General features: G+C 40.5%; 1 long non-coding RNA gene across 2 annotated transcripts; it reads right to left on the bottom strand.

The window, feature by feature from the left end:
- Positions 1 to 13,035: 13,035 nt before the first annotated feature.
- LOC129831530 (uncharacterized) lies at positions 13,036 to 14,834 on the bottom strand. Of its 2 annotated transcripts, XR_008755754.1 has the most exons (4): positions 14,323 to 14,834; positions 13,977 to 14,147; positions 13,693 to 13,859; positions 13,036 to 13,573 (listed from the first exon to the last, which is right to left on the bottom strand). It is a non-coding gene; the product is annotated as an uncharacterized LOC129831530 (long non-coding RNA). The 2 variants fall into 2 exon arrangements; XR_008755753.1 differs by having other exon boundaries at positions 13,693 to 14,147.
- Between the last annotated feature and the right edge of the window lie 316 nt (positions 14,835 to 15,150).

Genomic DNA, 15,150 nt, shown 5'->3' with positions numbered 1-15,150 from the left:
TTGCTTAAATAAAAAATTAAGCAAATACGTTTGGTGTTTGCCAAAAGGCATGTGGGAGACTCCCCGAACATATAGAAGGTACTCTGGTCAGATGAGACTAAAATTGAGCTTTTTGGCCATCAAGGAAAATGCTATGTCTGGCGCAAACCCAACACTTATCATCACCCCGAGAACATCATCCCCACAGTGAAGCATGGTGGTGGCAGCATCATGTTGTGGGGATGTTCTTCATCGGCAGGGACCGGGAAATTGGTCAGAATTTAAGGAATGATTGATGGTGCTAAATACAGGGAAATTCTTGAGGGGAAATCTGTTTGTCTTCCAGAGATTTGAGACTGGGAATGAGGTTCACCTTCGAGCAGGACAATGACCCTAAGCATACTGCTAAAGCAACACTCGAGTGGTTTAAGGGGAAACATTTTTAAGTGTCTTGGAATGGCCTTGTCAAAAGCCCAGACCTCAATCCAATTGAGAATCTGTGGTATGACTTAAAGATTGCTGTACACCAGCGGAACCCATCCAACTTGAAGGAGCTGGAACAGTTTTGCATTGAAGAATGGGCACAAATCCCAGTGGCTAGATGTGCCAACCTTATAGAGACATACCCGAAGAGACCTGTAATTGCTGCAAAAGGTGTCTACAAAGTATTGACTTGGGGGGGGGGGATAGTTATGCATGCTCAAGTTTTCAGTTTTTTTGTCTTATGTCTTGTTTGTTTCACAATAAAACATATTTTGCATCTTCAAAGTGGTAGGCATGTTGTATAAAAAATTATCCAATTTAATTCCAGGTTGTAAGGCAACAAAATAGGAAAAATGCCAAGGGGGTGAATACTTTCGAAAGCCACTGTAATTATGTACAAATTAGCACAATGTTTTTATGTACTAATAGCACAAACTTATGGCAAAAACATTGTGCTTATTTGTACATATAGTACATACTTAATGAGAGACTTGGATGCCTGTCTGCACAACCTTCTGTTTTGTTAATCTGCTTCTTCTTATCATTAAACTTACTTTCTGCACCTGCTTCCTGACTCCCAGCATATACGTTACACCACTCAATCTCTAAACCAGATTTGATTCATTTGAACCACTTCGTTTGAACTGTACAATCATATTGCTTCATAAGCACTAGTCTATATATAATATTGGCTTACAGTTAAACTTATTTACAGAATAAAAATACACTTTAACTGAACGCTAACCTGCACCTCACAATTCCAGACTCAGTAACAATGCACAGTCTATTTTCTGAGACTATATCAGATCATTTTACCAGCATTGTGCCGTGTGGAAAAATAGCTTCTAATTTGACTTTATATATACTTGTGATGCCTTTGACACTCATAGCTGTTTTCTCTCATTGACTCCCATAAATTCTCTTTCCTGTGTGAACATGCTTGTTCGCGCACATATAAAAAAGGCTCCAGTGTGATTTGGGCTTTACCCATAGTGAATCAGTCAGTCCCAGTACACTGCCTGACTCTTTCCCTTGGCCCTAAGCCTTCAATTTTTCTATATGTGAAAGGTGTAAGCAATATGGTGTAAGCTCCACCACCTTCCTGATTATACCTATCCAGACCCGTAAGAAAAATATACAGGTTAAGTCAGGGACAAGGAGGGGTAGGGGGTGAATTTGGACCAGCAAATAATGAGTATGCGCCATCTAAGAGTTTCACTACCAATCATGTCTGTGGGTGTTCATTCAGATTGAAGTTCACAGTGGAAGAGATGCAGGGGTCCATTTTGACCATGGAGGAGGACACTGGCACTGCTGAGAGCCAGAAAAGACAGAAACCTAATAAGTGCAAAGGTACATAGTCAGTGACAAATTAAAGATAGGTCTTTGTCTCCACTGTCTACAAGGTCAGTCTGGGCTGCCATCTCTATAGTACAGCACATTATCTTAGTTGTTTATTAGTGTACCAGCAATGACAGTGAAAGTCGACTAAGTTATCAACAGCATGTAATTGATATGTTTTAGGCAACGACTAAAATACATGACCATTCTATCAGGTGTACGAATAAAATGAATGATGACTGAAATAAAGTATTTTTTTCTTTCTTTAATATTTCAAAATGCAAGGATAATAACTCTGTAAGGACAGTGGTGAAATCCAGAGTTATGGTGGTTAGTTAGAACAGGGAAGGGAAGAACAGTTATGACATTGATGTTATTATGCAATAAACAGGTAAAACAGGTGAAATTGTTTGATTTTATGTAAACAGTAATAATATATGTCACCTCTACTTGACCTGTGCCTAGTTATTTTCAAGGAGGTAGTCAGTATAGTCAATTCCATCATCCAATTGAGTACATTTTTGAATTTAGTAAAAGGTGTTGTAAATTACACAACCACAAAGCAAGCGATTGCAAAAACATTTTCTTTTATTCTGTTCATAAAGGGGCAGGGTTAATCAGATGGAAGCCATGCTCCTGGTAAGTAGGCTGCTATGCCAGAGTTCTGTCACTATTACTATCTATTGGGACATATGCAATGCTTGACTTGGGTTGGAGCTCACCGCAGCTGAGTACAGGCACCTCAGATTTACTACTGCTTGAGCTCCTGTTCCTCCTATAGAATATTAGCTCAAAAGTATTGTGGAGCTCCTGCAACTAAATGTTAACAGTACCAGCACCCAAAATGAGTATCAGCACCTATTTTAGTCCAAATCAAGCACTGCAACTAGGTCCACGATTCAATTCTTGCTGAATCCCAAATTAGTCTCTTCCCCTCACCCATCCATCTGTGCATTCACCCCCACCTCTGCCATATGCACAAGTGTCCCAAAACACAGAAGCATCTAAGTAAGAAAAAAATTCAAACACAAAAGTATTTTTTTTAATTCTTCCATTTGACCTATCTTGATGTGGTTTGTTCATTTTGTTGTTTGTTTCATTGCAGTGGCAGAAAATGGCAGAGCACCAGGGTCCACCTACCTACCATCTCCTAAAGCCCACTCTTGTTCCTATAGACATGAAGGAGCTCTCTCATTCTATCTACTCCCCCACTTATCTCCATATAATAAATCCTCTTCAGTTTCCAATGTGTGGTCTGTGCTTTATGAAGGTATTTAATTATTAAGATCCAAAATAATCATAGAGTATTGTTTAATGGCATAAACATCTACATGCAGTATGACAGATCTACAAGTTGTACGATGAATCAGGAAAGCAGCAGATACGGCAGTTGGAAGAGCCAGGAGGACACAATGGTAGATGGCATACATGTAGCCTGTCAATATGCAAGGAGAACAGGACAACAAGGGGTGTCTCCATGACACTACAATTATTATAATCTACCCAATCAATATTGTTTTATCAATATTACATGTGTAGGCCTAATATCAAAGTTAGTCTGCAATCAGGGGTAGGCCTAGCAGAATTTAATATTTTTTATGAACCTTTATTTAAACAGGGAGCCACATTGAGATACAAATATTTTACAAGAGAGCCCTGTATACATTTACAAATAAAACCCAGTACATAGATTAAACACAACAGCCCTACATATGCATTACAAATAAACAGTGGTGATTTTAGCATGTAAATCTTGGTGGGGGAAAAAAAAAGTGGGATTCATGCCAGCAAAGCCACTACACCACTAAAAAATATATTAATTGCGCTATACCGGTGACCACAAACTGTTAGGGCCTACATAAAGCTGTCCCAAAAGCAGTCCCAACATCTTACCACTGCCACACCTGGCTATCAGCGGATCCTCGTCTGCCAGCGAAACAGTTCAGCCTCATTTACTGCCTTTAAAAAAAACATAGCCGATATGGCTGACTTGCTTAAACAAATATAGTTTCTAATGACAATTGAGATGTATAAACTATGGCACAAGGAGACGACAAGCGGATAAGAGGCAATCCATAATTTTGATTAAGGAATTAATAAACGAGCTAGGACGGACAGTCAATATAACTATTTGTTAAGCACTTTAGAAATGTACAGCAACAGAATTCAGAACTTGTGCCGTTCTTAGTGTTCTCCATGTACACCAAGTCAGAACCGTAGGATAAATAAAGGGGGCCTATAAGCAGACAATGAAGCTCATACAATATTTGATAATTCACTTTCTCTAAAACAGGTTATAGGCTACATGTGCACTACTACTTACTTACTTACTACTTCCGGCGCCGAGCGAGATGGCAGCCTCGCTTCGCGTTCCTTGGAAAATATGCAGTATTTTGTTTTTTTATGTGTTATTTTTTACATTGGTACCCCAGGTGATCTTAGATTTCATTACATACAGTCGGGAGGAACTACTGAATATACGAGTAACGTCAACTAACCACCGTTCCTACCAGGAATATGACTTTGCCGAAACGGATCCAGTGTTTTGCCTTCCACCCAATACAATGGACCTGATCCCAGCCGGGGAGCCTACGCGACGCCGTAAAAGGGGCAAACGTAGCGGTCTCCTGGTCAGGCTTCGGAGACGGGCACATCGTGCTCCACTCCCTAGCATACTACTCGCCAATGTCCAGTCTCTTGACAATAACGTCGATGAAATCCGAGCACGGGTAACATTCCAGAGAGACATCAGGGATTGCAACGTGCTCTGCTTCACGGAAACATGGCTAACTCAAAAGACGCTAACGGAGTCGGTGCAGCCAGCTGGTTTCTTCACGCATCGCGCAGACAGAAACAAACATCTTTCTGGTAAGAAGAGGGGCGGGGGGGTATGCCTCATGATTAACGAGACGTGGTGTGATCATCATAACAACACTCAGGAACTCAAGTCATTCTGTTCACCTGATCTAGAACTCCTCACAATCAAATGTCGACCGCATTATCTACCAAGGGAATTCTCTTCGGTCATAATCACAGCCGTATATATTCCCCCCCAAGCAGACACATCGATGGCCCTGAACGAACTCTATCTGACTCTCTGTAAACTGGAAACCACACACCCTGAGGCTGCATTCATCGTAGCTGGGGATTTTAACAAGGCTAATCTAAAAACAAAACTCCCTAAATTCTATCAGCACATCGATTGTCCTACCAGGGCTGGCAAAACTCTGGATCACTGTTATACTAACTTCCGCGACGCATATAAGGCCCTCCGCCGCCCCCCTTTCGGAAAAGCTGACCACGACTCCATTTTGTTGATTCCAGCCTACAAACAGAAATTAAAACAACAAGCTCCCGCACTCAGGTCTGTTCAACGCTGGTCCGACCAATCTGATTCCACGCTTCAAGACTGCTTCGATCATGCGGATTGGAATATGTTCCGCATTGCGTCCAACAACAACATTGAAGAATATGCTGATTCGGTGAGCGAGTTCATTAGGAAGTGCATTGACGATGTCGTACCCACAGCAACGATTAAAACATTCCCAAACCAGAAACCGTGGATTGACGGCAGCATTCGCGTGAAACTGAAAGCGCGAACCACTGCTTTTAACCAGGGCAAGGTGACCGGAAACATGACCGAATACACACAGTGTAGCTATTCTCTCCGCAAGGCTATCAAACAGGTAAAGTCCCAGTACAGAGACAAAATAGAATCGCAATTCAACAGCTCAGACACAAGAGGTATGTGGCAGGGTCTACAGTCTATCATGGATTACAAAAAGAAAACCAGCCCCGTCGCGGACCAGGATGTCTTGCTCCCAGACAGGCTAAATATCTTTTTTGCCCGCTTTGAGGACAATACAGTGCCACTGACACGGCCCGCTACCAAAACCTGCGGGCTCTCCTTCACTGCAGCCGAGGTGAGTAAAACATTTAAACGTGTTAACCCTCGCAAGGCTGCAGGCCCAGACGGCATTCCCAGCCGCGTCCTCAGAGCATGCGCAGACCAGCTGGCTGGTGTGTTTACGGACATATTCAATCAATCCTTATCCCAGTCTGCTGTTCCCACATGCTTCAAGAGGGCCACCATTGTTCCTGTTCCCAAGAAAGCTAAGGTAACTGAGCTAAACGACTACCGCCCCGTAGCACTCACTTCCGTCATCATGAAGTGCTTTGAGAGACTAGTCAAGGACCATATCACCTCCACCCTACCGGACACCCTAGACCCACTCCAATTTGCTTACCGACCCAATAGGTCCACAGACGACGCAATCGCAACCACACTGCACACTGCCCTAACCCATCTGGACAAGAGGAATACCTATGTGAGAATGCTGTTCATCGACTACAGCTCAGCATTTAACCCCATAGTACCCTCCAAACTCGTCATCAAGCTTGAGACCCTGGGTCTCGACCCCGCCCTGTGCAACTGGGTCCTGGACTTCCTGACGGGCCGCCCCCAGGTGGTGAGGGTAGGTAACAACATCTCCACCCCGCTGATCCTCAACACTGGGGCCCCACAAGGGTGCGTTCTGAGCCCTCTCCTGTACTCCCTGTTCACCCACGACTGCGTGGCCATGCACGCCTCCAACTCAATCATCAAGTTTGCGGACGACACTACAGTGGTAGGCTTGATTACCAACAACGACGAGACGGCCTACAGGGAGGAGGTGAGGGCCCTCGGAGTGTGGTGTCAGGAAAATAACCTCACACTCAACGTCAACAAAACAAAGGAGATGATTGTGGACTTCAGGAAACAGCAGAGGGAGCACCCCCCTATCCACATCGACGGGTCAGTAGTGGAGAAGGTGGAAAGTTTTAAGTTCCTCGGTGTACACATCACGGACAAACTGAATTGGTCCACCCACACAGACAGCGTTGTGAAGAAGGCGCAGCAGCGCCTCTTCAACCTCAGGAGGCTGAAGAAATTCGGCTTGTCACCAAAAGCACTCACAAACTTCTACAGATGCACAATCGAGAGCATCCTGTCGGGCTGTATCACCGCCTGGTACGGCAACTGCTCCGCCCACAACCGTAAGGCTCTCCAGAGGGTAGTGAGGTCTGCAGAACGCATCACCCGGGGCAAACTACCTGCCCTCCAGGACACCTACACCACCCGATGTCACAGGAAGGCCATAAAGATCATCAAGGACAACAACCACCCAAGCCACTGCCTGTTCACCCCGCTATCATCCAGAAGGCGAGGTCAGTACAGGTGCATCAATGCAGGGACCGAGAGACTGAAAAACAGCTTCTATCTCAAGGCCATCAGACTGTTAAACAGCCACCACTAACATTTAGCGGCCGCTGCCAACATACTGACTCAACTCCAGCCACTTTAAAAATGGGAATTGATGGAAATTATGTAAAAACGTACCACCAGCCACTTTAAACAATGCCACCTAATATAATGTTTACATACCCTACATTACACATCTCTTATGTATATGTATATACTGTACTCTATATCATCTACTGCATGTTGCCATCTTATGTAATACATGGACCACTAGCCACTTTATACTATGCCACTTTATGTTTACATACCCTACAGTACTCATCTCATAGGTATATACCGTACTCTATACCATGTACTGCATCTTGCCTATGCCGTTCTGTACCATCACTCATTCATATATCTTTATGTACATATTCTTTATCCCTTTACACTTGCGTGTATAAGGTAGTAGTTGTGGAATTGTTAGGTTAGATTACTTGTTGTTATTACTGCATTGTCGGAACTAGAAGCACAAGCATTTCGCTACACTCGCATTAACATCTGCTAACCATGTGTATGTGACTAATAAAATTTGATTTGATTTGATGTGCACTACCAAGTCAGAACAGTAGGTGAAATTAAGAGGGGTGAATAGACCAAATGATTAGGGGGAGGCACAAGGGCTAATAACATCTTACTACACAACATACACTTAGTATTACTTTCTTAGCTACAGTATACATATCTCACTGGCATATTACATAATTTATGTAGCAGCATACAATACATTTGTGGACTCACCTTGTTGTGCTGTGCTCACTTGAACAAGAAGGTGGCGCAGCGGTCCTTCGTGGGCAAATTTTGTCATCGAAGTGTGGCATTCTCTGGATTTATGGTGCTTTCAAAACAACTGGGAACTCGGGGAAAAAACAGGGTTGAATCATGAAAGAAGCCGGATTTACAATTCCGAGTTGAATGACCGTTCAATACGTATTTTCCCAGTTGGAGCTCGTTTATTCCCGACTTCCCAGTTGTCTTGAACATACTGATGTCAAGTTATTGCAGTTCCGAGTTAACAGTTGTTTTGAGTGAGGCACAAATCATGCTTCATTGACAGCATGGCCAATGTTGAATGTTCATCATTTTAAATTGGATAATAGCCCCTTAATGCCAGATTTGGGGCCACACAGCCACTCCACTGAATAGCAGGCTAGTGACTGTTTTGCAATTCTTGCAGAGTTAGCCACTGTCACTGATTCCTTCCAAACCACTCATTGTTGAATTTGCGATATTCAACTTGTTGTGTAATGTTTATGTCCAATGGCAGATGAGCACCGATACGTTTTATCGATAATTTCTCTTCAAATGACAATGATTAGAAATAATTTGCCAGTAGATTGTCTACTTGATTCATGATGACAGCTAGCTAAGATTTTGAAAGTATGATGTTCACATGTTCAGTCCAATCAAAGCTACTGTGGTCAATGACCTTGAGCCTTCTTGGATGGGCACTTCTAATGTAACTCTATGCCAGCACCCAAGGGGCTAGAATTTTCTAGCTCTACCCTTAGACTTGGCTGTGATGTAGTGTCCCCATTTATGACAGAACACTGAGCCAATCATGGCGCAACGCTCCGTATTTTCTGCTCGCTAGGCACCACCACCACCACCACCACCACGGCTGAAACACCTGCATTTTGGAGCTGCCTTAAGAAAAGAAAAAAAGAGACCATGTTTGTATGCAGCTTTAAGAACTCAATGATATATATACTTTTTAACATTGTTTGCAAACTGATATCTGATACGTATTAATGTCAAAATAATATACATAACAGGCAAGCCCCCCCCAAAAACGTATTTTTTTGCATAAAAATGTGGCGCTCAAAATAGGTGGGACTGCAAATAAAACACACTGTAATAGAACACATAATACACATTAAACATATTTAAGAAAAGCAATCACATTCTTTAACAAAGTCTCTGATCAATCATTTAAGGCACCAGAATATCAAATTTCTAGGAATTCTGTGTATTGTTCCACACAAGGGGCCAACAAAAAAAAGAAAATCAGATTTCCCCAATTCTGTGGCGACCAAAATAAACTCCAGAGTAAAATTAAGATTTAGTTCAGTAACATCAACAATTCTCAGGTCAATAAACTGCTAAAATATGTACAGGGCATACATTCATTTTCAGGCGATACATGTCATACTTTACCGGTATGTTCCTGGTCAATATTGAAGTGTTGTTATGGTTTGTACCTCTAACACAATTGACTATGTAAAGTTGAGCCCTGCTGAACAGGTCCCGTATTTATGGCAACAGCGACGTTTGCTAGTAAAGCTCGCAATTGTTTGTATTATTCCAATTAGAGGAAATACATTGTAAAAGAGGGAGAATGGTAAACATGCACTTCAAAGTTCGAACAGACATCTCTCTCTCTTCGTATTTTGGGTCACTGCTGGGTTCTTCCGGTACGGTTACGTCGCCTGACGTTGATACTCCTTTGTAGGAAGAGTATCATGTGATCCTCTGAACAAGTCTCTGTTCTTTCCTAAGTGGTTCGAAATACATATTATATTTGTGCTTGATTTATTTGATAAAGATGGAAATATACTCTCTTATAGAAAGTTCTTAGAAACATATAACTTCCCAATACATTATAAAGAATTTAATTATATATGGAAAGAAATATCTTCAGGACTTACTCAATTAATGAAATCTCATTTGTGTTTTGGCGAACATGTCACGATAGATGCACAATTTATAGAAGGTTAGAAGGTTCCCCCTGCTGGATAAGAAATGTAATAAACATTCATAACAAGAACAAGATCTCTCCTAGAGGGAAATTCTTCTGGAACGCTCATATTACTGAAATTGAATGGAAGAATGCTTGGTTGCTCCCTCACAAATTGTGTATATAAAATAAAGTAAAATAAATTCACTTTAAAATCTTGCACAATATATACCCTTGTCTTAATTCATGGATTTAGAGGACATATGCCTTTTCTGTGATAAAGAAGGAGAAACTATTATACACATTTTTTATGAGTGTGACTGTGAAGTTAGTTTGGAGCGAGTTAAGTATTTACATTTTTTATTTAATCAATAAGACCCATGCATTTACAATGAAAGATGTAATGTCATCATTTAAATTAAAACAAAATCACTGAGTTAGTCGTTCATTTCTTAATTCTCTCTGGTAAATTGTATATACACAAAAACAAATATTTGAAATCTGTCACTAAATGCAATATATTTTTACTTGAAATCCAATATCTAATAAAATCTCTATAATTAGTCAATAAAAACCCCCACGTGTTCTTACAACTCTATCATAAGTTTATGCAACTGTAAACCCTGGCTTTTTATCTTTTTAAAATGTATTTTGTTTTAGGAACTTTAACTTTTGAAAGTATTTTTTTTTTTTTACTTTTAATGCTATTTTATGTTTATTCAGAAAAAATATGCAAATGATTCAGTTTAACTTTCGTCCGTCCCTCAAGGGGAACAACTACTTCAGGTCTCAGAGCGAGTGACGTCACCGATTGAAACACTATTAGCGCGCACCACCGCTAACTAGCTATCCATTTCACATCGGTTAAACATGTAGTGATGTCTTATGTTTGTATTGTATTGTAATTTAAAATGTTATATTAAAAAATAAATTATAAAAAAATAAAATTATGTGATCATGTCAGATTTGTATTATTTATTTTTTATTGTGTTTATAAATTATTTTAGCTGCATCTGTCTTTAATTTGAATCACGTTTACGTTTGCCTATGCAATATCCGTTTTTTATGAAATCATGTATGCAAAAATAATGACACATTTTCTTCCCTAAACTGGATAAGTTGCAAACTACAAATATGGCGACATTTTGTTGTTTATTTTATCTAACCCAAAAATGATTCTTATCAATATATTCGCCAATATCATTATAATATGCCTGTAAATCGATACCTTCATTAAAACATACATACATTTAAAATGGTGCACTTTCTGTGTGTTTCAGTCCTTAATATTTAAGTTTTAAATGTGGGAGCCTCATGATTAGGATCCCTTAGTTAACCTTCATGTCAAATATTGTTTGGATATGTTAATCTGTTTTTGACATACAAATCATTAAAGTTTGGAGAAATTGCACATTTGGGGGGTCCTACTGGCCACCAGGGGTATGGGATTGCACAAATATGTCTGATTTATCCCAAATGTATTTTGTGCCAAGCCACAAGTCTGAGCTACAAAAAAACGAAAATATAATTGTTTGGATTCCATGACCTGAGGAAGGCACAGTGATGCCGAAACGTTGGTAAATACCCATTAAATTGCTGGGAGATTATACATGGAGTGTGCGACTTTCTTTATTTTGATGGATTCCATGACCAGACACGGCTTGTTAAAATAGAAGGTTTTGTAGGGATGTATGGAGCTTCATGGCAGAAAACAAGTGTATGTATATAAATGTAAATAAATACTGATTTATATTGATATTGTAGCCTTGAGAACCTCGAAAATGTAGTATTTAAACATTTTATATGGCCATTCAACCCCTATACCCATTCTTCACATAATGGCCATAACCGCACCTATTTTGCCATGGTTTTCGGCACAGCATATTTCTGACAAGCAAGACAATTATGCATGGAATTCTCACTTCCTATCCAAATAGAGCAGCTTTGCCATGATTTGGCTTTCACCTTCATATCCCTCTGTTAAGTAGCATCCCTCTGTTAACCCAAGAAGATAAATGCACCTGTTGCAAATCATGCCGCATGTCAATATGATGCAGTGGTAGCCTACAGAAAGAATGCACGTAAGGTAACAAACATAACAGCATGGTAGGTTATATATACAGCATATAAGCTAGAATGATATACAAGTAGGCCTATATGTATTTTAATCTATAGCTACACTTAACCTATTATAGGCCTGTAATTAACTGCTCTATGAAGATGGCCTTATTATCGCATAGGCCTATAATAGCCCTGTATTGCGTAGCCTATTTGAAGTTCAGTTGGCAATATAATAAGCTATAACCCAATAAGTTGTTCCCTGTTAAAAATGGTAACAGGAGCCTTGCGTGACCTAAATAGTGAAACACTGTAACAGCCCTTTCAAAACGCTCTAATTCTTCATGACACCCCTCACGCAGGTCCACTGATGTGGGAACTTGCCTACATATTCAATCTAAGTATTTGCTTTTCAAAATGCAATATTCCCATCACTTTTGATTATTGTTTTCTCATTACTCACAAAAAAATCACTAGGGCTACTAAAGTTGTTCAGACCAATCCACTGCTCATAACCTATATCAACCAGCATTGTGCCAGGTGCCTATCTTAGTAGGCTATAGTTTGTGAACTGTATACTGTCAAATTCTGTTTTTTTATTCCATGAATATATTAATTGACATAAATTAATTTTGATAAAACAACTATCAAATCATATGCTGCTTTAAATAGGCATACGTTATTGTCCTTCATCAGCAGTAAGCTTTAACAGGACACATGTCCTACCATTTGAAATGATGGTAAGGGTACAATGTACTGCTGAAGTATATGGATTGGGCAACAGTACATTCCACTCAACATCAGATTTTCATTGATACACCGTTAACTGATATAAAGTCAAACATAAAAACGAGTGATAGGCTATAGTTAGATTTGGCAAGTGACATTTTAGAAAGGTGATGTTGTACTTACAATGCCGCAAGGGGCAGCAATAGCTTACAGCATGCATACCAACACTTTTTATTACGTCAAAACAATTAATTCATACTATGTCATAAACTGAAACACACACACACACACACACACACACACACACACACACACACACACACACACACACACACACACACACACACACACACACACAGCTGTTAGTGCTTAATGCATTTATTTATCAAGACCTTTACTTTATTTATTTATTTTAGCAGTCCCATTGAGACCAGGACTCTTTGCAACTCAAAATTACACAAAAAAAAATCACAATCCCAGCAGCACAGAAAATATACAGATATTTTTAATCATGAAGAACAACCACATTCCTCCGTAAAGAGATCCTCAACCAACATTCTGAGTTGCTGATGATGTCGCCATAGTCTAGGACCGGAAGGAGAGGTGGTGAGGAGAGGAAACATGGCAACAAATCTCCACTAGCACATCATCAGGCAAATTACATTTCCCTGGATGCGTTCAGAAGGTGAGGGGTCAGGGGTCAATGTCGGAACCCAAGCTGCTAATGAAGGAGGTGGTGGCGGCCTTTCCCTCTCCTGCGGGAGAGAGCGAGACCGAGAGAAAGAGGCAGAAGTTGTGTATGATTTCAGAAAGCATAGCAGTCGTCATCTGAGCTCTCAGCAATAGGACTTCTATCTTCATCTGAGTTTTAATTTACATCAGAGTCATCAAAAATAGCCCCTTATCCCAGAATCAGCTTGTGGTAGGTGTTCCTGGTGTTGTCTTGGTCTTGTGTCGGTTCACTCAATCTTCTCTTCAGGTGGCAGAGAAGGCCATTCCTCCCTCTGACAACTCCACTACATTGCCTAAAAGTCATATGTAAAGCAGTACATTATTTACAATTCCACTACACAAAATACTGTGGAGGGTATTTGTAAAGCAGGACAAAAAGTTAAGTCCAAAAATAGCATAAACATCAACTTACTCTGATCTTGCAGCTGTAGGGACAGTGCCTCCAGAGTTCCCGCTGCTCTTTGTAGGCTCCCCAGTGCCTTTTCATCTCCTGCACCAGGATCCTCTCTTCCTCCTGCAGTCTGTTCACCAACATCAGTCTGTCCAAGATTGCCTTTTTGATGGCAAGATGGCTGTTGCCTGTGAGATGTAAACTCACAGAGGTATATAGTAGAACAACAGCAATGATTGCAGCCTACACTGAAGGTAAAATTTCAGTCACAATAGATACTGTACCTTCTGTTATCATATACTTACTGGTGCCAGGTCTCTCCCATGGCCACACAAAGTTGTCAGTATTGAACAGCTCATCCACTGTGGGGAGCCTAAACTCTGCCTACTGCGTGGGAAGTTGAACAATGGCAGTTGTCAAGGCTGCCTTGTCCTCAACAATTTTTCTCAGAATCTGATGCCTTCTCGTGTTGCCGTCTGAATAAAAAGGGCTGATTAGACTGACTGTAGATTCAGATATATTACATGACAATAGGTTACAGAGCTACTTTAGAGGCACTGATTTGTGAATGACTAATGCATTTTCTTTCACAAATCAGTTTTACTGCTTGATTTATAATGTGTTTGAGGTCATATTGTTGTTGGGGCTTACCTGTCAAACGGTAGAGGTAGTGTTTCCTCTGTTTCACAATGAGGTAAAGCCCCTCAATATTCTTCTGGAGATGTCCTGTCTGACTATCCTGAAGGTTGGCTGTCAAACATAGGGCAAGTTACAAACATGACTCCACTGACATCAATACAATTATGAAGTTGAGAGACAGAGAAACATTCACTTTTCTACCTGTTGGATTCTGGCTTGAAATATACTTATTCCTGTCATCATATTAGAATGTATTGATGACTTTACATGTATAAGAAATGTATATGTTAGGGGACAATTGAGAGTTAATAGGAACTTTGTTCATGGAAAGTTACTGAGTGAGGCAAGGGGAAGTGAAGAAATTACATTTTCTGTTCAAATATTAATATTCTGCTGAATATTGATATTTCTAAGGAAGAAGACAAAGGGGAGCAGTCTAGTTTCACTTCCTGATAAGGCACGCCAGATGCTGAGGAACTAGGATAATTAGGGAAATGGAACTCAACTCGAGATAAGGTCAGCAGTTTAAGAGAGAAGACACTGTTTAAAATCAAATATTTTAGTATGATTCACTTGAAAAATTAGAACCTGTTGGAAACACAGTATGGGATAGGACTGTAGTCAGATGGTTTTCGGGGTGGGCCATAGGGGCTCACCCGAAAACCATCTGACTACAGTCCTATCCCATACACACACACTTCCACGCCCATGAGAGTCCTAGACTTAAGCAGGCCATGACAATACCAGTAAGAGGAACATACTGTGTTTCTGCCTAACAACAGAGAAGGATCTTAGACATGCAAGGCGGTGACTCCGCCTAGTTGGAAGGTATAAATATAT

Source organism: Salvelinus fontinalis, chromosome 33 (genome assembly GCF_029448725.1).
Source record: "Salvelinus fontinalis isolate EN_2023a chromosome 33, ASM2944872v1, whole genome shotgun sequence".
NCBI classification, from domain to species: Eukaryota; Metazoa; Chordata; class Actinopteri; order Salmoniformes; family Salmonidae; genus Salvelinus; species Salvelinus fontinalis.
Note: the sequence above shows the minus strand (reverse complement) of the source record. Positions and strands in the feature narration are given on the sequence as shown.